Source organism: Dendrobates tinctorius, unplaced genomic scaffold (genome assembly GCF_039654945.1).
Source record: "Dendrobates tinctorius isolate UK_male_01 unplaced genomic scaffold, ASM3965494v1 ptg000064l, whole genome shotgun sequence".
Lineage (NCBI taxonomy): Eukaryota > Metazoa > Chordata > Amphibia > Anura > Dendrobatidae > Dendrobates > Dendrobates tinctorius.
Genome location: NW_027361732.1, coordinates 53,798,709 through 53,825,232, shown reverse-complemented (window position 1 = coordinate 53,825,232; position 26,524 = coordinate 53,798,709).

Genomic DNA, 26,524 nt, shown 5'->3' with positions numbered 1-26,524 from the left:
GGCCGGCACAGCCCCCCGGCAGGCCGGCACAGCCCCCCGGAGCCTGCACAGACCACTGGCAGGCCGGCACAGACCACCGGAGCCTGCACAGACCCCCTGGCAGGCCGGCACAGCCCCCCGAAAGGCCCGTACAGACCCCAGAGAGGCTGTACAAGGGCAGGAAAGGGTTTTTCTTATTCCGATACCGGAAGTCCCATAGACTTGAATGGGACTTCCGGTATCGGAATCGGCGATACCGATACTTTTTTTAAAGATCGGCCGATACCATCCGATACGATACTTTGAAGTATCGGACGGTATCGCTCAACTCTAGTCACGTATCATTCACCTATAAACGTTATTCACCCCTTTGCAGGGACGCCCAGGGCCACGGAACAGGTCATCATCACCACCAACGTGACACATCCCTCTGAGACACCGGCTCAGTACCGATTAACCCCACTGCCCTGGCTGGCCACCCACACTCCATGTCAGATTCATCTTGGACTGGGGAATTCACGATTTGACTTGATAACCCAGGCATGGTATGATAGAAAGAGCTACATGGACTAATGTGAAGTGTGGCCTGCTTCATCATTCACTTTTGGTGGGGGTGAAGGACACAAGGAAAGGGGTTCTTCCTGACCAGGAGCCAGCACTTGACAACTCAGTGCTTGCATTTTTTGAAACTTCAGAAGAGAAGGGCATATTTGCTGGAGTCTGTTTCGGCAATGTAAGCCAAAACCAGTTCCTGATGCTCCGGCTTTAAAAGCGGTTAACCTACTCCCAGAAAAGGTAGCCTTCCAGGCGTTCTGGAGCCAGACCATGAAGCAGGCTCAACACCTCCTGCCTTAGCTGCTATTGTGTTTTTGCCACTACCAGCAGATGCACCACCACCATCCCCTCCAGCTGGCCCCCCCACACCCACGTCCGCGGCCTCTTCCACCAAACTTCAAAATGTTGCAGAAAATGAACCCAAAATAACATCAGATATATGGTACTGTATCAAAAGCGTACAGCTCTATACAGTCAAAGGATGATTGTCAATCTCCCTATATATACCATCAGTCACACAGACGCTCACAGGCTCAGTATGGATTAGACAAGAATATAAAAAGTAGAAAAAGTGTACAGTATCATGAGATAGCAGGTATATATAGTATAGTTTAAACATTCTACATCTCCGTAGATATTTCAGGAGGCAGACACAGATGCTCTCAGGCTCAGTATGGATTACAACACAATATAAAAAGCCGTAAAACGGTAATGGATCATTGTTGTCAATCTCAGTATTTATTTCCACAGTCACAAAATAACTCTCACTTGGTCAGTTTGGATTAGACCAGAATATAAAAAGCAGTAAATGGGTAATGTATCACAATCGTAGAGCTGTATACACTAGTGTTGGGGTTAAGTTTTAAATGTACATCTAAATTGCAGGAGTAACCCACAGATTGTCACACGCTCAGGATGGATCACACCACAATATAACAGAAGATCCGCAAGAAATAATCACACATGTGGGACAATGTTCCAGGTGTCAATGATACACTTAGAGTGGTGGGTGGAGGAGGACTTCCTGGCAGAAAGGGTACAGTATCACCAGATACCAGGTATATATAGCATAGTTTATACATTAAAAATTTACGTCTATATATTCAGGAGTAGTGTTGAGCCACCCCGCTAGTGTTCCAGTTCGTTTTGGTTCGTCGAACACGAGGCAAGTTCGTCAAATGTTTGTCGAACGTTCGACGAACAACATCGAACACCATTGAAAACAATGGCAGGTAAACACAAACACATACAAACATATAGAAAACAATTACAAAACACCTTAAAAGGTGTCCCAAAGCAGACAAAATGCTCAGAATACAAAAATAACATATGGAAAACGGCAGCTACATATAGAAAAGAGGTGGAGGAGTAAAAGGAGGATGAGGAGACACAGATATAGGCATGTCATGCCCTTTTGAAGTCAAGAAAGGCTGGAATAAAAATGTAAAATACCAAAAAACAGTAAAAATCTGAAATCGAAGACGATCATATACCGTTGGACTTCCCACCATAAATTAGCTTTCGCTTCTGGAGGAGGAGGAGGGTCGAATGCCTACAGCCAACTATTTCCTAAACCGTGGGCTAGGCAGCACTGTCCCACCACTGCTGTCCCCTGTGGACCCTGCATCCACCACATTAACCCAATGCGCAGTGATGGACACGTAACGGCCCTGACCATGCCTACTGGACCATGCATCTGTTGTGAGGTGCACCTTTCCACTCACTGATTGCTTGAGTGCATGGTCAATGCAGTCTTTCACATGCACGTGGAGGGCAGGGATGGCTTTTCGTGAAAAGAAGTGCCAACTGGGTAGGTCATAGCGTGGTACTGCGTAGGTCATGAACTCGTGGAATGCTTTGCTTTCAACCAACCGGTAGGGCATCATCTCTAACGAGAATAGTTTGGCAATGTGGGCGTTCAAAGCCAGTGTACACGGAAGAGAGGATGAGTACTTTCTTGTCCTACTCAGAGTCTCAGGTTGGGTGAGCTGGACTTGAGAGCTGCATATGGTGGAACTAGCGGTGGACATGGCGGACTGAGAGAGGGTTGGTGATGGTGATGGTGTTGGTGGTGTTGCTGATGGTCTAGATTCAGTCTTTCATAGCAATAACATTGTGATTCCATGACTGCTTTCCCCTTGCGATAACACCATTTGCTGCTGGTGGTGTGCTAACCGGTGGACTTACAGTGGGGGAAGCGATGTAGCGTTGCTGACTACCTTCATTCGGACATGTGAACATGTGGTATGTGAGGTTTGGTAGTCCGTCCACGCTTGCAAGTGCATGGTGGTTAAATGTCTAAGCATGCAACTGGTATTAAAATTTCTCAGATTTTTCCCTCGGCTAAAGGTCTTTGCGCACTTCTTACAGATAACCTTTGCCTGATCATTAGGATTTTGTTCAAAAAAGTGCCACACTGCACTCTTCCTACTATGGAAGACATTTTGAGGCCTTGCACGCTGTGCTAATTTGACCGTCTAGCCAAGCTGTCCTGCAACTCTTTTGGTTTTTGTAACACGTTTTTGGACTGCTACGGTCCTGCCAGATAACAGCTGTTGCGATGTCGTTGCCTGCTGCGGATCCTCCTCCTCCTCCTCTTCTGAGCTATTGGCAGCGGCACCCTCTTCCCCAATGGATGCCAATCTGGGTCAACAACTGGGTCATTCATCACCTCCTCTTCAATTTCATGTGCACCTTCCTCTGTGTCACCGTGTAAGGTGGTATAGTATGCGGGAAGGGGCACCTGCGTTTCATCAGGGTCTGATTCTGCCTCAGTACACTGCGAGGACAATGCAGTGCTCTGAGTGAGTGTACCAGCAGAAAAATCTAGCAGTGGCTGTGCATCAGTGCACTCCATGTCAGATTCATCTTGGACTGGGGAATTCATGATTTGACATGCTAACCCAGGCATGGTATGTGAAAAGAGCTCCATGGAGTAATCGGTAGTGTGGCCTGCCACATCCTTCACTTTTGGTAGGGGTGAAGGGTACAAGGAAACGTGTTGCTCCTGACCAGGAGCCTCCACTGACGACTCAGTGATTTTACTTTTTGAAACTTCAGAAGAGGAGGCGAGAGAGCTGGAGGCTGTGTCTGCAATGTAAGCCAAAACTTGTTCCTGAAGCTCCGACTTTAAAAGTGGTTTACCTACTCCCATAAAGGAGAGCCTTTCAGGCCTTGTGGAGCCAGATGATAACGCCGGCTCACCACCTCCTGCCTTAGGTGCTATTGTGTTTTTGCCACTACCAACAGATGGAACACCACCACCATCACCATCGAGACCAGCTGGCAACCCCCGCCCACTTCCATGGCATCTTCCACCATACTTCCTCATTTTTGTGAAAATGTACCTAAAATACCACCAGCTATATGGTACTGTAAAACAAGGTAGAATGTGTATCTACTAGTGGTGAGAATTTGAATCTCACTATAGATTTGACGACGCTGAACTATTGTCTCAGGCCCAGGAGAGATTACACCTCAATGTAACAGGCTGAAATTTGATGGTGTATGACAAGGTGGAGGGTGTCTATAGGATGGGTGAGAATTTGAATCTCATTATAGATTTGAGGACGCAGAACTATTGTCTCAGGCACAGGAGAGATTACACCTCAATGTAACAGCCTGAAATTGTATGGTGTATGACAAGGTGGAGGGTGTCTATAGGATTAGTGAGAATTTGGATCTCACTAGATATTTGAGGACGCTGAACTATTGTCTCAGGCACAGGAAAGATTATACCTCAATGTAACAGGCTGAAATTGGATGGTGTATGACAAGGTGGAGGGTGTCTATAGGATTGGTGAGAATTTGGATCTCACTAGAGATTTGAGGACGCTGAATTATTGTCTCAAGCACAGGAGAGATGACACCTCAATGCAACAGGCTGAAATTGGATGGTGTATGACAAGGTGGAGGGTGTCTATAGTATTGGTGAGAATTTGAATCTCACTATAGATTTGAGGACACAGAACTATTGTCTCAGGCCCAGGAGAGATTGCACCTCAATGTAACAGGCTGAAATTGGATTGTGTATGACAAGTTGGAGGGTGTCTATAGGATTGGTGAGAATTTGGATCTCACTATAGATTTGAGGACGCTGAACTATTGTCTCAGGCACAGGAGAGATTACACCTCAATGTAACAGGCTGAAATTGGATGGTGTATGACAAGGTGGAGGGTGTCTATAGGATGGGTGAGAAATTGGATCTCACTAGAGATTTGAGGATGCAGAACTATTGTCTCAGGCACAGGAGAGATTACACCTCAATGTAACAGGCTGAAATTGGATGGTGTATGACAAGGTAGAGGGTGTCTATAGGATGGGTGAGAATTTGAATCTCATTATAGATTTGAGGATGCAGAACTATTGTCTCAGGCACAGGAGAGATTATACCTCAATGTAACAGGCTGAAATTGGATGGTGTATGACAAGGTGGAGGGTGTCTATAGTATTGGTGAGAATTTGAATCTCACTATAGATTTGAGGATGCAGAACTATTGGCTCAGGCCCAGGAGAGATTACACCTCAATGTAAAAGGCTGAAATTGTATGGTGTATGACAAGGTGGAGGGTGTCTATAGAATTGGTGAGAATTTGAATCTCACTATAGATTTGAGGATGCAAAACTATTGTCTCAGGCACAGGAGAGATTACACCTCAATGTAACAGGCTGAAATTGGATGGTGTATGACAAGGTGGAGGGTGTCTATAGGATTGGTGAGAATTTGGATCTCACTAGAGATTTGAGGACGCTGAACTATTGTCTCAGGCACAGGAGAGATTACACCTCAATGTAACAGGCTGAAATTGGATGGTGTATGACAAGGTGGAGGGTGTCTATAGGATTGGTGCGAATTTGAATCTCACTATAGATTTGAGGATGCAGAACTATTGTCTCAGGCACAGGAGAGATTACACCTCAATGTAACAGCCTGAAATTGGATGGTGTATGACAAGGTGGAGGGTGTCTATAGGATTGTTAAGAATTTGGATCTCACTAGAGATTTGATGACGCTGAACTATTGTCTCAGGCACAGGAGAGATTACACCTCAATGTAACAGGCTGAAATTGGATGGTGTATGACAAGGTGGAGGGTGTCTATAGGATTGTTAAGAATTTGGATCTCACTAGAGATTTTAGGACGCTGAACTATTGTCTCAGGCACAGGAGAGATTACACCTCAATGTAACAGGCTGAAAATGGATGGTGTACGACAAGGTGGAGGGTGTCTATAGGATTGGTGAGAATTTGGATCTCACTATAGATTTGAGGGTGCTGAACTATTGTCTCAGGCACGGGAGAGATTACACCTCAATGTAACAGGCTGAAATTGGATGTGTATGACAAGGTGGAGGGTGTCTATAGGATTGGTGAGAATTTGGGTCTCACTAGAGATTTGAGGACTCTGACAATGATGCTCTCAGTCCAAGTATGGACGCAGGCATCCTAATAAGTTGGACTGCTGCACACACAAAAGGGTGGAAAAATGAACGCTTGGTAACTGTGCAGAAAAGAGGAAGAAAAGTATTTTTGCCTTTAAAAAAGCAGTTTGCACAGCAGTGTGCAAACAGCAATGCAGCTATCAGGGAGCCTTATAAGGCAGCCTAATAACCAACAGAGCTGATGCACAAAACTAGAGCCTCCCCTGTCACTGCACACAAAGTGTTGTGTTGTAAGTGGAAATCGCTAACAGCAGAAGCAGTTTTTTGGTTCTTTTTCCCTGACTAACGCTCTCCCTACAGAATCAGCAGCAGCAGCAGCTCTCCCTATGCTAAGATCGGCAGAAGTAAGATGGCGGTCGGCGTGCTCGCCCTTTTATAGCCCCTGTGACGCCACACAAAGCAAGCCAATCACTTGCATGCCCTTCTCAAAGATGGTGGTGACCGATGCCCATGTCATCCCATTGCCCACAGTGTGCGTCCTCCATCATTGGCTGAAAAAGTGCGCTGGAAGCATCTTTTGAAGCGCGACTTTGGCGCTCTGGTCGCCGACCTCGTGGCCGACCTCACGCTATGGTCGGGTTTTGTTTCATGAAACCCGACTTCAGCGAAAGTCACCGACTTTTGAATATGACCGACCCGTTTCGCTCAACTCTAATGATGAGCTCATTGAGCTCAGGTGTTAGCTCAGAAGCAGGAGCTCTGAGCCCCTACTGTTTTGTCTGTATACTCACTTGTCTATGAACTGGAGCAGCTCTGCACGGTCAGACACAGCTAATGACAGTACATAGAAACTTGCCATTTATAAATTTCCGCATATGAACATTTATTTAACAGACTAGCTGAAGAGCCCAGCGTTGCCTGGGCATAGTAACTAACTACGGTTAGTTATAACAAATTATAATGATTATATCTATATATATAAAGCTGAGTGTAGAGCCTCGCCCATTCCGCTTAGCCACATTCACTATAATATCCCACATCATCCCGTCAGCCAGAGCTACCGGACTACTACCCATAATATCCCACATCATCCCATTAGCCAGAGCCACTGGATTACTACCCCTAATATCCCACATCATCCCATCAGCCAAAGCCACCGGACAACTACCACTAATATCCCACATCATCCCGTCAGCCAGAGCTACCGGACTACTACTCATAATATCCCACATTATCCCATCAGCCAGAGCCACCAGACTACTACCCATTATATCCCACATCATCCCGTCAGCCTGAAGTCAGAACCAGAGCGCTGAGTGGAACGGTCCTAACTTCCATACTGGGGATCCCTTTAAGAGAGGCCTGGCATCAGAACCAGAGCGCTGAGTGGATTTGCCCTGACTTACATACCAATGATCCTTTTAATAGAAGCCTGGGGTGAGAATCAGAGTGCTGAGGGATTTACCCTAACTTCCATACCGGAGATCCCTTTAACAGAGGCCTTGGGTCAGTACCAAAGTGCAGAGTGGATTTTCCCTCACTTCCGTACCAAGGATCCCTTCAAGAGGGGACTTGGCTCAGAACCAGAGCACTGAGTGGATTTGCCCTAACTTCCATACTGGGGATCCCTTTAAGAGAGCCTGGGATCAGAACCAGAGCGCTGAGTCGATTTGCCTGACTTGCATACCAATGATCCCTTTAACCCCTTTCCTACAATGGACGCAATATTCCGTCCATGTGACCTGGGACCTAATTCCCATGGATGGAATATTACATCATAGCGATCACCGGCGCCCACGTGGTGAGCACCGCTGATTGCGGCCGGGTGTCAGCTGATTATCATAGCTGACACCCGTCATAATGTGTCAGGGGCAGTCACGGACCGCCCCTGACACGTTAACCCCTTGCACACCGTGATCAAACATGATCGTGGTGTACCGGGGGTTAAAGGGAAGCAACGGCAGGGAGGGGGCTCCCTCCGTGCTTCCCTGAGCCCCCCACAGCAGCGCAATGTGCAGCGCAATGTGCAGCACTGCTGCAGGGGACTCCATCCCTGCAGGTCCCCGAATCCAAGATGGCGACGGGGACCTTCGGGGGCCTGCAGGGAGCTGGCTTCCTCAGTGCCTGCAAAGCGCAGGCATGAGGAAGTCTGCGTCTATGCCTGTGACAGATCGCTGATCTGTCACAGTGATCTGTGATGTGACAGATCAGCGATCTGTCACAGGACATTGATGTCCTCCCTGTGACAACCTAATAAATTTTTTTAAAAAAAGTGTAAAAATAATTTTTAAAAAATCGCTAAATAAATAAAAAAAAAATATTCCCTAATAAATTCATTTTTTGGAAATAAAAACAAACAAACAATAAAAGTACACATATTTGGTATCGCCGCGTCCGTAACGACCCGCCTTATAAAACTGTCCTATTAGTTAACCCCTTTAGCAAACCCCTTAAAAAATAAAAATAAAAAACGAAGCAAAAAATAATGATTTATTATCACACTGTCGAACAAAAAGTGCAACAATGCACGATCAAAAAGACGCATATAAATATCCATGGTACCGCTGAAAACGTCATCTTGTCCCGCAAAAATCGAGCTGCCACACAGCATCATCAGCGAAAAAATAAAAAAGTTATAGCTCGCAGAATAAAGCGATGCAAAAATAATTTTTTATATAAAATTGTTTTCATTGCATAAAAGCGTTAAAACACAAAAAAAAGGCATAAATGAGGTATCGCTGTAACTGTACTGACCCGAAGAATAAAACAGTTTTATCAATTTTACTGCACACAGAACGGTGTAAACGTAAACCCAAAAGAAATTCATGAAACGCTGGTTTTTGTTCATTCTGTGTCCCAAAAATCAGAATAAAAAGCGATCAAAAGATGTCACGCGCCCGAAAATGATACCAATAAAAACGACAACTCGTCCCGCAAAGAATAAGACCTCACATGACTCAGTGGGTCAAAATATGGAAAAATTATAGCTCTCAATATGTGGTGATGCAAAAACTATTTTTGCAATAAAAAGCGTCTGTTAGCGTGTGACAGCTGCCAAATATAAAAACCGCCATAGACAGTAAATCAAACCCCCCCCGTTATCACCCCCTTAGTTAGGGAAAAATGATAAAATTTAAAAAATGTATTTATTTCCATTTTCCCATTAGGGTTAGGGCTAGGGCTAGGGTTAGGGTTAGGGTTAGGGCTAGGGCTAGGGTTAGGGCTGAGATTAGGGTTAGGGGTGTGTTGAGGTTAGGTTTGGAGTTAGAATTGGGGGGTTTCCACTGTTTGGGCACATCAAGTGCTCTCCAAACGCAGCATGGCATCTGATCTCAATTCCAGCCAATTCTGCATTGAAAAAGTCAAATGGTGCTCCTTCCCTTCCAAGCTCTGCCATGCGCCCAAACAGTGTTCTACCCCCACATATGGGGTATCAGCCTACTCAGGACAAATTGCAAAACAACTTTTGGGGTCCAATTTCTCCTGTTGCCCTTAGGAAAATAAAAAATTGGGGGCAGAAATATCATTTTTGTGGAAAAAATATGATTTTTTTAATTTCACGCCTGGGCGTTATAAACTTCTGTGAAGCACTAGGGGGTTCAAAGTGCTCACAGCACATCTTTATAGGTTCCATGGGGGGTCTAGTTTCCAAAATGGGGTCACTTGTGGGGAGTTTGAATAGTTTAGGCACATCAGAGGCTCTCCAAACGCACATGACACCCGCAGACCATTCCATCAAAGTCTGCATTCCAAAACGTCACTACTTCCCTTCCGAGCCCCGGCGTGTGCCCATACAGTAGTTTTTTCCCACATGTGAAGTATCAGTGTACTCAGGACAAATTTGACAACAACTTTTTGGGTCCAATTTCTCCTGTTACCCTTGGGAAAATAAAAAAATTGGGGACTAAATGATCATGTTTGTGGAAAAAATATGATTTTTTTATTTTCACGCCCGGGCATTATAAACTTCTGGGAAGCACTGGGGGGTTCAAAGTGCTCACCACACATCTAGATAAGTTCCTTGGGGGGTCTAGTTTCCAAAATGGTGTCATTTGTGAGGGGTTTCTACTGTTTTGGTACATCAGAGGCTTTCCAGACACGACAAAAAAATCAAATGGCGCTGCTTCCCTTCAGAGCTCTGCCATGCGCCCAAATAGTCATTTACACCCACATATGGGGTATCAGCGTACTCAGGACAAATTGCACAATAACTTTTCAGGTCCTGATACCTTGGGGAAAATAAAAATTGGGGGTGAAAAGATCATTTTTGTGGAAAAAATATGATTTTTAATTGTACTGCTGTACGTTATAAACTTCTGTGAAGCCCTTGTGGGTTCAAAGTTCTTACCACATATCTAGATAAGTTCCTTGGGGTGTCTAGCTTCCAAAATGGGGTCACTTGTGGGGGGTTTCCACTGTTTAGGTACATCAGGGGCTCTCCAAACGTGACATGGCGTCTGATCTGAATTCCAGCCAATTTTGCATTGAAAAAGTCAAACGGCGCTCCTTCCCTTCTGAGCTCTGCCATGCACCGAAACAGTGGTTTCCCCCCACAAATCAGTTATCAGCATACTCAGGAGAAATTGCACAATAACTTTTGCAGTCCAATTTCTCCTGTTACCCTTGGTAAAATAAAAAAACTTCAACCTGAAGTATTTTTTTTGTGAAAAAAAGTTAAATGTTCATTTTTTTAAATATTCAAAAAATTCCTGTGAAGCACCTGAAGGGTTAATAAACTTCTTGAATGTGGTTTTGAGCTCCTTAAGGGGTGCAGTTTTTAGAATGGTGTCACTTTTGGGTATTTTCTATCATATAGACCCCTCAAAGTGGCTTCAGATGTGATGTGGTCCGTAAAAATAAAATGGTGTTGCAAAAATGAGAAATCGCTGGTCAACTTTTAACCCTTATAACTTCCTAACAAAAAAAATTTTGGTTCCAAAATTGTGCTGAGGTAAAGGAAATATGTGGGAAATGTTACTTATTAAGTTTTTTGTGTGCCGTATCTCTGTGATTTAATAGCATAAAAATTCAAAGTTGGAAAATTGCGAAATTTTCTAAATTTTCGCCAAATTTCTGTTTTTTTCACAAATAAACACAAGTTATTTGAATGAAATTTTACCACTACCATGAAGTACAATATGTCACGAGAAAACAGTGTCAGAATCACCGAGATCCATGGAAGCGTTTCAAAGTTATTACCTCATAAAAGGACAGTGGTCAGAATTGTAAAACTTGGCCCGGGAGTTAACGTGCAAACCACCCTTGGTAGTGAAGAGGTTAATAGAACCCTGGAGGTAGAATCAGGGCGCTGAGGAATTTGCCCTAACTTCCATACAGGAGATCCCTTTAAGAGAGCCTGGGGTCAGTACCAGAGCACTTGAAGGCAATTGCCCTGACTTCCATACCGGGGTTCCCTTTAAGAGAGGCCTGGGGTCAGAATTAAAGCGCAAAGTGGATTTGCCCTAAATTCCATACAATGGTCCCTTTAAGAGACACTGGGGTCAGAACGACAGAGCTCAGTGGAACTGTCCTAACTTCCATAACAGTGATCCCGTTAAGAGAGGCTTGGGGTCAAAACCAAATCCCTGGATCGATTTGCTCTGACTTCCATACCAATGATCCCTTTAAGAGGGAAGATGTGCCTACGGGATGGAGGATGTGTGATGGGTATATAGGCATGGGAGGGGGGAATTCATTTCTGTCATGTACTCTCTGCTCCTTTCAGGGTGGCAGACAATGGCTGGGAGCTTATGTTCCCTGGGATGCTAGATTCCTCAAATAGAAAAAAATGGGCTAAAAAAGCCCTAGCCAGCTCACCAACCACAGCCACAGCACGGAACCTCGTCTGGACCCAACGATAGTTGATAGTAAACAAAAACATGAGGGGCGTTCCAGCTGATAAAATTTCTTGCTTTATTGAAAAAATTAAAACAGTACAGCATTTACTCCTCAAGAGTAGATGGATGTGCTATGAGGCACTGAGATACCAGCTACGCATTTCGACCTTACATGGGTCTTTATCACAGCTGCAAATTACTAACATAATGCAAACCTTATACTTAGTGCTGACCAATGAGAACTGCAATGTAGATCACATGAGCAAGCCAAAGGTCCTATGAGCATTACTACAATGCCTATTTTCCATAGAGACCAATGACGCTATCACCTTCTATCACATGTTCTAATAGAAAGGTCCTGTGTACAAAACTCCACATTCTCTAGGTTTGCAAAATAATACCACATAAAAACAAATTGATTAACATATATACAAATATTTAAAAAATAACAATAACCCTCAATAATGATACATGATCTCTGTTCTCTTGTGTAACCCATTATTGATGGTTATTGCTATATTTTAAATATTTGTATATATGGTAATCAATTTGTTTTTATGTGGTATTATTTTGCAAACCTAGAGAATGTGGAGTTTTGTACACAGGACCTTTCTATTAGAACATGTGATAGAAGGTGATAGCATCATTGGTCTCTATGGAACATAGGCTTTGTAGTAATGGTCATAGGACCTTTGGCTTGCTCATGTGATCTACATTGCAGTTCTCATTGGTCAGCACTAAGTTTTAGGTTTGCATTATGTTAGTAATTTGCAGCTGTGATAAAGACCCATGTGGGGTCGAAACGCGTAGCTGGTATCTCAGTGCCTCATAGCACATGCATCTACTCTTGAGGAGTAAGCCGCTGTACTATTTAAATTTTTTCAATAATGCTAGATTTCTCCCACCATGTCAGTGTCTGCTGAGGTGTTGTCAAATGGGAAAACTGTTGGTCATAGCAACCATTCACAGCTCAGCTTCTTTTAACCAGCTCTGGTGAAATGAGAGATGTTTAGTGATTGTTTGCAAGGAAAACTGTTGCTCATAACAACAAATCACAGCTCAGCTTCTTTTGAATAGCTCTTGTGAAATGAAAGATGCTTCGTGATTGGTTGGTGATACACACACATTCATTTTTATATATAGAGATTGAATTGCTGACTTATTATCATTTCAAGATCTGGTACAACCCCTTTAAGTAGTAAAGATTCCCATGAGCCTTCTTATAGTCTAGAATTGGTTAATCTCATATTGTCTGAATCAGAGGCAGAAACAGGAACTCTTTTCACTGTAGGAAAAAATGTGTTGAGGACCAGAGGACGCATTAGAGAAACATGAAAGGGATTAGCAATTTTTAGGTGGAAAGCGACCCGATTAATTTGTTGAACAATTCCAAATGGGCTGATTAATTTAGGTGTTCGCTATTTGCAACAATCTTTTAAACAGATGTTTTTGGTGGAAAACCAATCCTTATCTCCAGCAGCAATGTTGGGAATGGGTTGACAGAGTTTGTCAGCACTGTTCTTTGATTTTGCTGCAGCCAAATTGGTTTGGACCTTTCATCCTATATATGTCTTGGGAGACACTGTTCACAGCCAGAAGACAACTTTTAGGTGCAATTGACAGAGGAAGATGAATTTCTCAACCATACACTAACAAAGGGAGATGTACCAGAAAACTCTGGTACATCTTTGTTGCGATGAGTGAATGCAATGCTAGCAAGCAAACCCAGCCAATTTTCTTAATGGGAGTTGGAGAAAATTCATAAATATTGTGCATGGGTTGATTAATTCTCAGTCTGTACATTATTTTTGGAGTAATATGCTAAGTAGAAGTCCAAAAATGTTTTAAGTTCTTGCAGAACACCTTTCAGAATCTAGAAATAAATTGATTACCACATTCATAGTCTATGCAAACCACACAATTTTTTAAAAAAAAATGGTGCAAAGGAAAGGTAGGAAGGTGGATGAATTTCATCCGCTCAATGCCGACTTTTATTTCCCATTGACTTGCATTGGGGTCGGGTTTCAGACAAAACTCCGACTTTTTTTGCCCTAGTCGGACCAGTTTCATCTGAAACGAATTTTGTTTCATGAAACCCGATCCGACTAAAGTCGCACAACTGTACTCAACACTAGTGTTGAGCGATACCTTCCGATATCGGGAAATATCGGATCGGATTGGATCGGACCGATACCCCAAAAATATCGGATATCGTGATTCCGATACCGGAAACCAATGCAAGTCAATGGGACACAAATATCGGAATGAAAATAAACCCTTACTTTCCTTGTAGGTTAATTCTACATGAAGGAAAACAACTAAGAATAATGTAGAATGTATTGGTGGAGGTGGAGGAGACATTAAAGGCATAGAGGTTTAGCCCAATCAAATGGAATAGCAGGAATTAATTTTTTTTTTTAAGACGTTCGGCGTTACAAAGATATTGACCATGTTAAACGGGTTGTCCGGGCTTTTCACATAATCTCCATCTGCGTGGCAGAATGCTGACAATAAGTAATTTACCTTCTGTGGCTAGTCTGCACAGTTTCCAAGATATCATCTCTTGCTTCTAAGATAAACGTCCAGGGGGGGTGTTCTGGCATTGAAATGAGAACTGGTCGTTTCCTCCTCCCTCACTAGTTTCACTTTCCATAGATCATTGTTCAGCATGTGTTTGGGGGAGGAGCAGCTGGGTGGTCTGCTCGCAGCCAATCACAGCCATGCCATCAGTTAACATGCCTAACATGCATAACAGGATGTGCCTACACTTCTTAGGATTCCTCATTGGCTGAATAAAATCAAACTGGCTCATTGCATTATTGGAACTTCCGATTCCGGTATTCGATATTCTAAAAGTATCGGAACTCCGATACAGCAAATATCGGCCGATATCCGATATTGCAGTATCGGAATGCTCAACACTACTCAACACTTTAAGAGCTTCTTCAAGATGGTTGAAAAGCCATTCCATATTACTACTTGATATAGCTGCTTAAGAGAATGCTGAAAGTATGTCATCGGAGTAAAAAGTTGGTAGCTTTAAGGAATTTAATGTTTAACATCTGTTCTGGTTTATTTCACAAGAGATTCTTTACTTCTTGCTCCCATGTGTTCCTATTTGATTTTGCTACCTTCAGTCTGAATTTACAATGTGTACACAATCCAATAAAAACAATGAAAACCATTGTATGATCAGGTGTGTCCAAACTTTTGACTGGTACTTTTTGAAATTTGCTAACCAGTCTCATCTGGCCTCTCTCAATTGAAGTCTTCTACGTTTCTTTTAATCAAAATTATGTTAGCTAAGTACGCTTTATTATTTTCATGCACTATTGCTGTTTTTTATTCACTGCAGAGTATTTTCTCATTTTGTTTTTATCTTAGGCTTTCTCTGCTTAGTTGCCATTGCGAACATGCACCTACACGTTGCATGCATACCAACTTATATTCCAGTTCATTTGTCAAGTTTTTGAATCTACAGTGTGTACAATCTTTTACGCTCAACAGTGGTGCATGTGGGTTGTGAACCCACTGTGCCACAGTGCCGGGCCTGCCTAGGAAGGGATGAGGTTAAGCCGCTACACTGGAGCTCTTGATGGTGCAGACAGACTGGGATGCAGGTAGCCACCAGGTACCACTCCTAGGCCGAACCAAGAACTGCACCTTGCTGCAACCAAGGGTCAGGTTCTCTGATACTGATTAGGGCTATGTTCAGATACTGGATCAGGGAATTGCTACACACGGACCAGGGAACACTGTTCAGGCATTGGCAGCACTGGATCCACAGGACTTTGGATTCATGACAGGCCACTCCAGGACTAGAGGAAAACGTTCAGTCTCTGGCTGAACCGGGATCAGGAGACTTTGGGAACAGGACTGGCTGTATCGGGACCAGGGGACTTCAGATTCAAGATTTTCTACTCCAGGACCAGGGGAAAATGTTCAGGCGCTGGCCGCACCGGAACCAGGGATTCAAGTTCAGGACACTGCCCGCACCAGGACCAGGTATTTGAGTTCAGGACACTGACCGCACTGGGATCAGGGATTCAGGATCAGGACACTGCCCACGCCGGGACCAGATGGTCTCACGACTTCACTGGTAGAACATGTACAGTACCTTATGACTAAACTTGCTGCTTGGCAACTCCATAAGGGACAGGGAGTCTTTTATACAGGATTACTTCCAGAAATTGACTGGGAGCCATCTTGAAGGTGCTCACATTATACTAAATGCCTCTCATTTAGAAGCTAAGGGCATTTACTATATGCGCGGTGCCCCTTTAAGAGCAGGGAGGCTTGCACACAAGTGAACTAGGCACGCCGCTGGGAACTGCGGCTCACACAGGACAGGAAGCGGGAAGCCAGAGTGGCAAGCTGACATCTCTGCATGAAGGAAGAAGAAGACACCATGCACAGTCACCGGCAATAATTGTTAGGCGTCAGGTTTCTGCGTCTGCTCTGCAGGAATCCAGAGCCTCACATTCTGCGGTCTCCTGCTGTCTTTCTACTGCAGAGGAGATTACTTTGTAGCAGACCGTTCCAGAGTCCCTCTGTATTCCTACTGGGCATGCTCACAAGACGATCTCCCATTGGAGATCGGGAGTCATGTGCCCAGATCCTGTTCCAGATCTCATTGGTCCATCTCGGAGATCTGGAAGGTCCCGCGTGGCTATAAAAAGCGTGCATGGCCGTTCCGCCATGCGCTAGTATAGCTAGTATAGACTATACTTGCTATGTGTGAATAGTGATGGATGTATGTTTCTGGTGACTGACTCATTATAAAACCCCTTCCCTCTGATATTACGCATGTGGATAGGGAATTAGTTTAGCAGTAAGCGCCAGTCAGTGGTAAGCCTTAGGCCACTGTGCACACCGCACCTCTACGCTAGCGTCTGACATTGCGCTTGCTTTCTATCTTTGTCGTCGAGCGGCAGTCTCCTACGCCACGCTGCAGTTGCAGCCCTTCTTGTCGCTCGCAGTAGCGACGCCGCACACACGGTAGGTCTAGACGGACGCAGCTCCTCTGTCTTAGGTCGTGCTCCTGTGACCAGATACCATGTGTGCATTTACCTGAGGCCTGTGACACTAACAGGCTCAGCGTTTTTGTATGTTTTTGTTGCAGTGCCTCTGTGTGTGAACAGAGCCAGCTCTGCGCACTGTGGGTGAAGTTGAACCCGTGCGCATTATACCGCCATATTGCTCCTCTGTCATTACCTAGCAGCAGCAGTCATATCATCTACTGCACGGTGGACCCCGAGCGGCGAACGCACTTTATTATTATTTTTATTTAGTGCATTCCGCCGTTCCTAACATTATACTAGCGCCATGGTCTGGCTAGTAATGGCAGATCAGCAGCAACTCCTACAGTGCATTCACCAGCTAGAGGGCCAGTTGGCTACTCTTGGGAGCGTTATCTCAGTGGAGAAGTCTTCAGAGGCTGCTGCTCAGGTGATCGCAGAGGTGGTTTCACGTCTGTCCTCGTCCTCCCACGCGCTGACAGTTACCCGCCTCCCGTTGCCCGATAAATTTTCTGGCAATGGCACCTCCTGTAGGGGTTTCATCAGCCAGTGCTCTATCCAGCTGGAGTTACTGACTGCGCGATTCCCTACGGAATGGGCCAAGGTGGGGCTTATTGTTTCCCTCCTGTTGGGCAAGGCGTTGGAGTGGGCTACGCCACTATGGGAGCGTGGTGACCCAGAGGTTCGGGCCGCTGCTCAGTTTTTAACAGCTATTAAGCAGGTCTTCCTGGGACCACGGGTCATGCACGACACCTCTCTACAGCTACTTGCTTTGACTCAGGGATCCCTCTCGGTTAGTCAGTATGCCGTTCGTTTTCGGACACTGGCTTCTGAGCTGGAGGGGTCTGACAAAACCCTCATCCCTGTGTTTTGGAGAGCTTTAGCTGAGCATGTTAAGCATGCTCTTTCTACCAGAGAGGTTCCTACAAGTCTGGAGGAGCTGATTGCCATTGCCACCCATATTGATCTCCGTTTTTCGGAGCGCGGGCAGGAGCGTGCTCAATCCAGATGGAAGGTTGCTCCGACTCCCAACCTCTTTGAACCTCTGGAATCACCTGAGCCAGAGTGTTCACTCCCAGAGCCCATGGAGGTATCTCGTGCCAGTCTCGAGGCGCGTGCAGCACTAAGCTCCACTAGCGGATGCCACTGTCAGCACTCTGTTCACCAGGATAACGGGGCCCCAAAATGGCCAAACTCTGTGCCGCCGGGCAAGACCTTTGTCCCCCTCGCCTTCGGCCGAAGGTTCTCGCGTGGGCACACGCATCCAGGGCGGGTGGTCACTGTGGCTACATGCAGACCACAAAACTCCTGGCGGGGTCGTATTGGTGGCTGCACAGGGTTCGGGACATTAAAAAATATATTCAGGCATGTGCCTCGTGTGCTCGGGTAAGCTTCCTTAAACAGAGAGTGGAGACGTCCGCCGACACATCGCGGCGTCCCACTTCAACTTATGCTCCAGGCGGTTTTGCTGCTTCGGGCAGTTTTGCTGCTCCCGTTGTCTCCCACATGTCCCTTCTTAAACCTGGCGATCTTGCCGCCTCTGATACCTTCCACGTGTCCCGGTTTTCTGTGTCACCTACCGGGACATCAGACTTACCTTCGGACGAGTCTGAGGCCTATGCCTCTGATGGGCACAGGGTGGTGGATTGGAAGGCTCAGAGAGGAGGGGGCCCTAGGAGGGGGGGTAGTGTTAGGCGTCAGGTTTCTGCGTCTGCTCTGCAGGAATCCAGAGCCTCACATTCTGCGGTCTCCTGCTGTCTTTCTACTGCAGAGGAGATTACTTTGCAGCAGACCGTTCCAGAGACTAAGTCCCTCTGTATTCCTACTGGGCATGCTCACGAGATGATCTCCCATTGGAGATCGGGAGTCATGTGCCCAGGTCCTGTTCCAGATCTCTATGAAAAGCGCGCACAACCATGCGCTAGTATAGACTATACTTGCTATGTGTGAATGGTGACGGATGTATGTTTCTGGTGACTGACTCATTATAAAACCCCTTCCCTCTGATATTATGCATGTGGATAGGGAATTAGTTTAGCAGTCAGCGCCAGTCAGTGGTAAGCCTTAGGCCACTGTGCACACCGCACCTCTACGCTAGCGTCCGACATTGCGCTTGCTTTCTAGCTTTGTCGTCGAGCGGCAGTGTCCTACGCCACGCTGCAGATGCAGCCCTTCTTGGCACTCGCAGTAGCGATGCACACACAGTAGGTCTTGACGGACGCAGCTCCTCTGTCTTAGGTCGTGCTCCTGTGACCAGATACCATGTGTGCATTTACCTGAGGCCTGTGACACTAACAGGCTCAGCGTTTTTGTTTGTTTTTGTTGCAGTGTCTCTGTGCGTGTGAACAGAGCCCGCTCTGCGCACTTTGGGTGTAGTTGAACCCATGCGCATTATACCGCCATATTGCTCCTCTGTCATTACCTAGCAGCAGTCATATCATCTACTGCATGGTGGACCCCGAGCGGCGAACACACTTTAATATTATTTTTATTTAGTGCGTTCCGCCGTTCCTAACAATAATGCTATACAATCCAATAAGAACAATGAAAACCATTACATAATCAGGTGTGTCCAAACTTTTGACTGGTACTGTATGCAATTTTCAACTAGTCTCACCTGGCCGCTCTCAATTGATGAGAATTGAGTGAAGCAAAGCAAATTTCTTGGTACAAAATACAGGGGAATCATGCCAGTGTGCACATCACGGGCTGTCATGATTCAGCACTCTGGAGTTACATAGAATAATTTCATACTTTTATTCTGAGAGCCAATAACCCCTTAAAGACAGGTTAACGTGAATATGTGCTACACTCTTTCTACATCTGCGACATGTTTCATTTTTCCTACCAGTTACTGAAATCAGATCTTAACACAAAATATACAAATATATGATCTTCTACCCGATTCATAATTTCAGCTACATTTATAATGAACTAGCTGAAGAGCCCGACATTGCCTGGGCATAGTAACCAACTGTGGTTAGTTATAACAAATTATAGTGATTATATTGCACATAAAAACCATGCATCTAATCCTATCCTGTGTGATACTGACTGATGAGCCGTGTATCTAATCCTATCCTGTGAGATACTGACTGCTGAGCCATGTATCTAATCCTATTCTGTGTGATACTGTGTGCTAAGCTGTGTATCTAATCCTATCCTGTATGATACTGCCTGCTGAGCCATGTGTCTAATCCTCTCCTGTGTGATACTGACTGCTGAGTTGTGTATCTAATCCTATCCTGTGTGATACTGACTGCTGAGCTGTGTATCTAATCCTATCCTGTGTGATACTGACTGCTGAGCTGTGTATCTAATCCTATCCTGTGTGATACTGGGCTCCCCCTGCAGTCTGTGTCAGAGGGTGGTCTGTGTTGGCACGGTAATAAATTGTGTTATTTCTAGCTTTACAGAAGCACGATAACACCATAGAAATGATAAGAATAATAGCCCTCAGTTACCAAAATTGTTGCTGATAGCAACCAATCACAGCTCATTTTTCATCTTTTAAACAGCTCTGGAACAGCGTGGTGAGTTTTGAGTGGCGACTTTTGTGTTTCAACTTTTATGTGGCGAGGTTGGTGTATGTGTGGTGAAATGTGGGCTGAGGGTAGTATATGTGTTGAAGCACGTGATAGTGTGTGGCGCATTTTGTGTGTGTGTTCATATCCTCGTGTGTGGTGAGTATCCCATGTCAGGGCCCCACCTTAGCAACTGTACAGTATATACGCTTTGGCGCCATCGCTCTCATTCTTTAAGTCCCCCTTGTTCACATCTGGCAGCTGTCAATTTGCCTCCAACACTTTTCCTTTCACTTTTTCCCCATTATGTAGATAGGGGCAAAATTGTTTGGTGAATTGGGACGCGCAGGGTTAAAATTTCACCTCACAACATAGCCTATGATGCTCTCGGGGTCCAGACGTGTGACTGTGCCAAATTTTGTGGCTTTAGCTGCGACGGTGCGGATGCCAATCTCGTACATACATACATACATACACACACATTGAGCTTTATATATTAGATTACAACATACTGTATATATTATTAATATGAATGCCAAGGCATATTGGCGCTACTTCCTGAATCGCTTTTACTACCTTTGTTTTTACATAATTAGTCTAAACAACATCATGAATTAATATTTCTTAGAAGTTAATTTTTCAAGTGTACTAAACTAAATGCATGATAAATGGAAACAAATTAGACATATTACTTTGTACAGGAGACATTATTGACCTATTCTAAAATGCATTATAAGACCAATTTAAAGGTAGAAGATTCGCAGTCATTGATCAGCAGGAACACTAATGTTTTCAACATCAATAAGTGTGTTCATTCCTTCACTGGTAATATTAAGGCATTTTAGCTTAGTAAAACAAGATCACAAACCAGTCTGAATAAAATTACCTAAGAAAATAAATGTGACATAGCTTAAAAGTCAAGGACATTTTTATTGCAAAGGTTTGAGCACAATATATTTCATCTTATTTTATAGCCTAATAATACTTGCTGTTATATTTTCCTTCCTGGGTATCTTTGCGTTCAACCTTCACTATTGGGTTTTCAGGTACATTTACTACATAAAAGGCTATTTTTGTAGTATTGAACTTGGCAAATGCGAAATATTTGGAAATAAATTGTCATTGATACACAGGTCTGCAAAAAAAAATTTTTCAAGAGCTGTTTTGGTTATTCCACGTAATCTTTATGTTTTTGAATGCACTGAATCAGAAAATGAACTCCGTTTTGTCATAGGACATCACGTTTTCTGACAATTTAAGTAACTACAGTTGTGGCTAAAAGTATTGACACCCCTGCAATTCTGTCAGATAATACTCAGTTTCTTCCTGAAAATGATTGCAAACACAAATTCTTTGGTATTATTATCTTTATTTAATTTGTCTTAAATGAAAAAACACAAAAAGAATTGTCCTAAAGCCAAATTGGATATAATTCCACACCAAACATAAAAAAGAGGGTGGACAAAAGTATTGGCACTGTTCGAAAAATCATGTGATGCTTCTCTAACTTGTGTAATTAACAGCACCTGTAACTTACCTGTGGCACCTAACAGGTGCTGGCAATAACTAAATCACACTTGCAGCCAGTTAACATGGATTAAAGTTGACTCAACCTCTGTCCTGTGTCCTTGTGTGTACCACATTGAGCATGGAGAAATGAAAGAAGACCAAAGAACTGTCTGAGGACTTGAGAAACCAAATTGTGAGGAAGCATGAGCAATCTCAAGGCTACAAGTCCATCTCCAAAGACCTGAATGTTCCTGTGCCTACCGTGCGCAGTGTCATCAAGAAGTTTAAAGCCCATGGCACTGTGGCTAACCTCCCTAGATGTGGATGGAAAAGAAAAATTGACAAGAGATTTCAACACAAGATTGTGCGGATGTTGGATAAAGAACCTGGACTAACATCCAAACAAGTTCAAGCTGCCCTGCAGTCCGAGGGTACAACAATGTCAACCCGTACTATCTGTCGGCGTCTGAATGAAAAGGGACTGTATGGTAGGAGACCCAGGAACACCCCACTTCTTACCCCGAGACATAAAAAAGCCAGGCTGGAGTTTGCCAAAACATACCTGAAAAGCCTAAAACGTTTTGGAAGAATGTTCTCTGGTCAGATGAGACAAAAGTAGAGCTTTTTGGGCAAAGGCATCAACATAGAGTTTACAGGAGAAAAAAGAGGTATTCAAAGAAAAGAACACGCTCCCTACAGTCAAACATGGCGGAGGTTCCCTGATGTTTTGGGGTTGCTTTGCTGCCTATGGCACTGGACTGCTTGACCGTGTGCATGGCATTATGAAGTCTGAAGACTACCAACAAATTTTGCAGCATAATGTAGGGCCCAGTGTGAGAAAGCTGGGTCTCCCTCAGAGGTCATGGGTCTTCCAGCAGGACATATGACCCAAAACACACTTCTAAAAGCACTAGAAAATGGTTTGAGAGAAAGCACTGGAGACTTCTAAGGTGTCCAGCAATGAGTCCAGACCTGAATCCCATAGAACACCTGTGGAGGGATCTAAAAATGGCAGTTTGGAGAAGGCATCCTTCAAATATCAGGGACCTGTAGCAGTTTGCCAAAGAAGAATGGTTTAAAATTCCAGCAGAGCATTGTTAGAAACTCATTGATGGTTACCGGAAGCGGTTGGTCACAGTAATTTTGGCTAAAGGTTGTGCAACCAAGTATTAGGCTGAGGGTGCCAATACTTTTGTTTGGCCCATTTTTGGAGTTTTGTGTGAAATGATCAAATGTTTTGCTTTTTGCTTCATTCTCTTTTGTGTTTTTTCATTTAAGACAAACTAAATGAAGATAATAATACCAAAGAATTTGTGATTGCAATCATTTTCAGGAAGAAACAGTATTATCTGACAGAATTGCAGGGGTGTGAATACTTTTGGCCACAACTGTATGTTAAATAAGACAATACCTCAAAATAAATGAAAATAGACTCATAAAATTAATTTTTTTTTGCAAATGTTTCATGAAAATCATTTTTTCAACTGCAATGAGCTCACTGAGGCTACTTTTACACTTGCGTTTTTTTGTGCTGCGCTGCGTGCGCAGTGCAAACGCGCATAAAAACGCATCATGCGTTTTTTATGCGTTTTCTTGTTTTTTGCGCATTTTTTTTTAAAAAAAAACGCATGCTTTTTTTGCGCTGACATGCGCATGACCATGCGCACATCAGCGCTCCCATAGACTTTGATGTGTTTTTGGGTGAATTTTGTGCGCATTGCGTGCGCATTGCGTGCGCATGCTTTTTTGAGATAGGTCGGACGCACAAAAAATGCAACAGGATGCATTTTGTGCGCCCGGGCGCACACTACAAAAAAATGCATGCGTGTACAAACGCGTACAAACGCATGCCAATGCGCACCCATGTTAAGTATAGGAAAAAAAACGCAGGCGCAGCGCAAAAAGACACAAGTGTGAAACCAGCTTACCACACACTAAAATCGATTCTTCTTCCCTGTGAGGCTTCTCTTGGTACATTTACGCTTGTGAGTAGCATCTGCAATGTCTCTCTGAAGCGTCTAACAGTAGTCTGCCATCATTGTAATGCTCCATCTTCTCTGGTATCTTCTTTCCATCTCTTTAATGTCCTGGTGGAATCATTTACCTTGCTCTTCACTCACAGCTCCCAAATTTTCAGGAAAGTTGTCAAGGTGGGAAAGGAGGAAATGCATTTTCAAACTCATCAGGCAACCTAAAGCTTGAAATGCTTTCACCATTCGTCCGACGATTTTGTTGTAGTCAGGGTCTTTGTTATTTCCTAAAAATTTCTCTACAACCTCTTTAAATGCAATCCACTCTTCTCTTTGAGGATGCACCATGGTATTGATAAACTCTTGATCAGCTATAAGCCTTCTAATGTCTGGTCCGACGAACACACCTTCCTTCAATTTTGCCTCCGAGAGGCCTGGAAACATGGTGACTAAGTATTTGAAGCATTCTCCATCTTTTGAAAGTGATTTTACAAATTGCTTCATCAATCCCAATTTGATGTGGAGAGGTGGTAGAAGAACTTTATGGGGAGGAACCAAAGTTTCTCGGAGGACATTTTTTTCACCAACTTTGAGCACCCTCAGCTGCCAATTCTTCTTGGTCCAGTGATTTTGTCGGTCTCGACTGTCCCTTAGACACAGAAAACGAGGGTATTTGGTATACCCAGCTTGGTGCCCGAGCAGCATGCACAAGACTTTCAAATCCCTGCACACTTGTCAACCGTGGTCTTCATATTTAAGTTTACGAAGAACCAATTCCAAGTTCTCGTAGGTTTCCTTGAGGTGTACGGAATGACCTACAGGCATGGAAGCATAAAAACTGCCGTTGTGGAGTAAAACTGCTTTGAGACTTCTTTTTGAAGAATCTATAAAAAGACGCCATTGCGCTGAATCATATTGGATTTTGAATTGACCCATCAAACCTTCGACATCGATGCAATAAACCAGCTTATCTTCCTGGGCAAAGTAAGGAACGAACTCGTCTTCATGATGTCTGAACCATGAAAGAGACACTCCTGGCAACAATAAATTCTTGCTTTTGAGCCTTGATCCAAGTAACTCAGCGGCATCTTTGGGAAGTTTCAAGTCTCTTACCAAATCATGCATCTCCTCCTGGGAAAACAATTTTGGTCTTGTATCATCTTCAAAGTCAGAACTTGATTCATCATCTGCTTCAGGTATGACTCCACCTTCATTGGAGCTAGTTATCTCCTCCAAGGTAGCAGGGGCCTTGGGTACCGGTATATCTGTGCCATGGGGGATGGGACGAATTGCTGAGTGAATATTGGGGTATGAAATGGAATGCTTCCATTTTGAATTATACCCTTTCACATCACATGAACAAAAGTAACAATCGTCACTATGGCTCTTTTGCTCTTTTGCTCTCGCCATACCATAGGAATCCCTTTTTTCTTACCCTTGAACTAATTTCAGGGGTCCTCAACACACTATTTGCACACTATATGAGGCGCCCAAGCTTTATCTTGATCTCCAAGCATTAGTCCGAAATATGCGAAGTATACTTTTTTCACAAAGTCTGTAATATTCAGCTGTTGCTTCAACACTTAGATTTAGTGTTAGGGACTCACAATATCTGGGGACCCTTGACGTTGGGTTGTGAGCTTATCTGCTTTGGCCAAAATAGTAACTAATACCCCATATCTATTTATCTTTTTGCACTTTTTATCATTATTGCAGGATGCAGCTAGAGACTTCCATGTTGGCTTGGTTTTTTTCTGTGTGATGCATATGTATGGTGCAGAGCGGCCCGCCTGCTAACACTATGGGCGTCATCAATAGGCTGCTCAGACACCTTGCATCGCACTTATCTGTGTGAATTATGTCTTATGCAAGCCTTATTTGTGTGCATTTTTTTACTTGAGGCAGCCAGACCATGATGGGTTACTGGCTGCTCTCATCAGTGGAATGCACCTGTGCTGCCCCAGCCTTTATCAATGGGGCTCTGCTGCATCCTGCCAGTGCATCAGTCAGGGTGTTTGGTGAGTTACCTTTCAAATGTGTTTTTTTTGAATTTTGGAATTTTTATTCCTTGTGTGAGCCAATTAGATTTAGTGTTAGGGACTCACAATATCTGGGGACCCTTGACGTTGGGTTGTGAGCTTATCTGCTTTGGCCAAAATAGTAACTAATACCCCATATCTATTTATCTTTTTGCACTTTTTATCATTATTGCAGGATGCAGCTACAGACTTCCATGTTGGCTTGGTTTTTTTCTGTGTGATGCATATGTATGGTGCAGAGCGGCCCGCCTGCTAACACTATGGGCGTCATCAATAGGCTGCTCAGACACCTTGCATCGCACTTTTGAACAGCTGACATGTGCCTCTAACAGCCGTGGGTAAAATCGCAATCCACCCGCAGCTGTTAACATGGTAAATGCCGCTGTCAGTCTCTGACAGTGGCATTTAACTTGTGCTTATCGGAAGCGAGTTGGAAATCCCACCCATCCATGACCCCGTCACGTGATTGCGGGTAACCGATGGGTTGGCATGACAATCAGGGGTCTCCAGCAGATCTCTATGGTTGTCATAGCTGGAGTGCTATGAGCACCACTCGGTGGTCGTTGCTCATAATAAGTGAGCTTTTCTGCTACACACAGGCAATCTGATCATCGCATGTGTGTGGCACAAGCGATCAGACAGCTACAGCATCTTGTCTCTCATGGAGACTATTGAAGAATGCCAAAAGTAAAAAAAAGATTTAAAAAAATA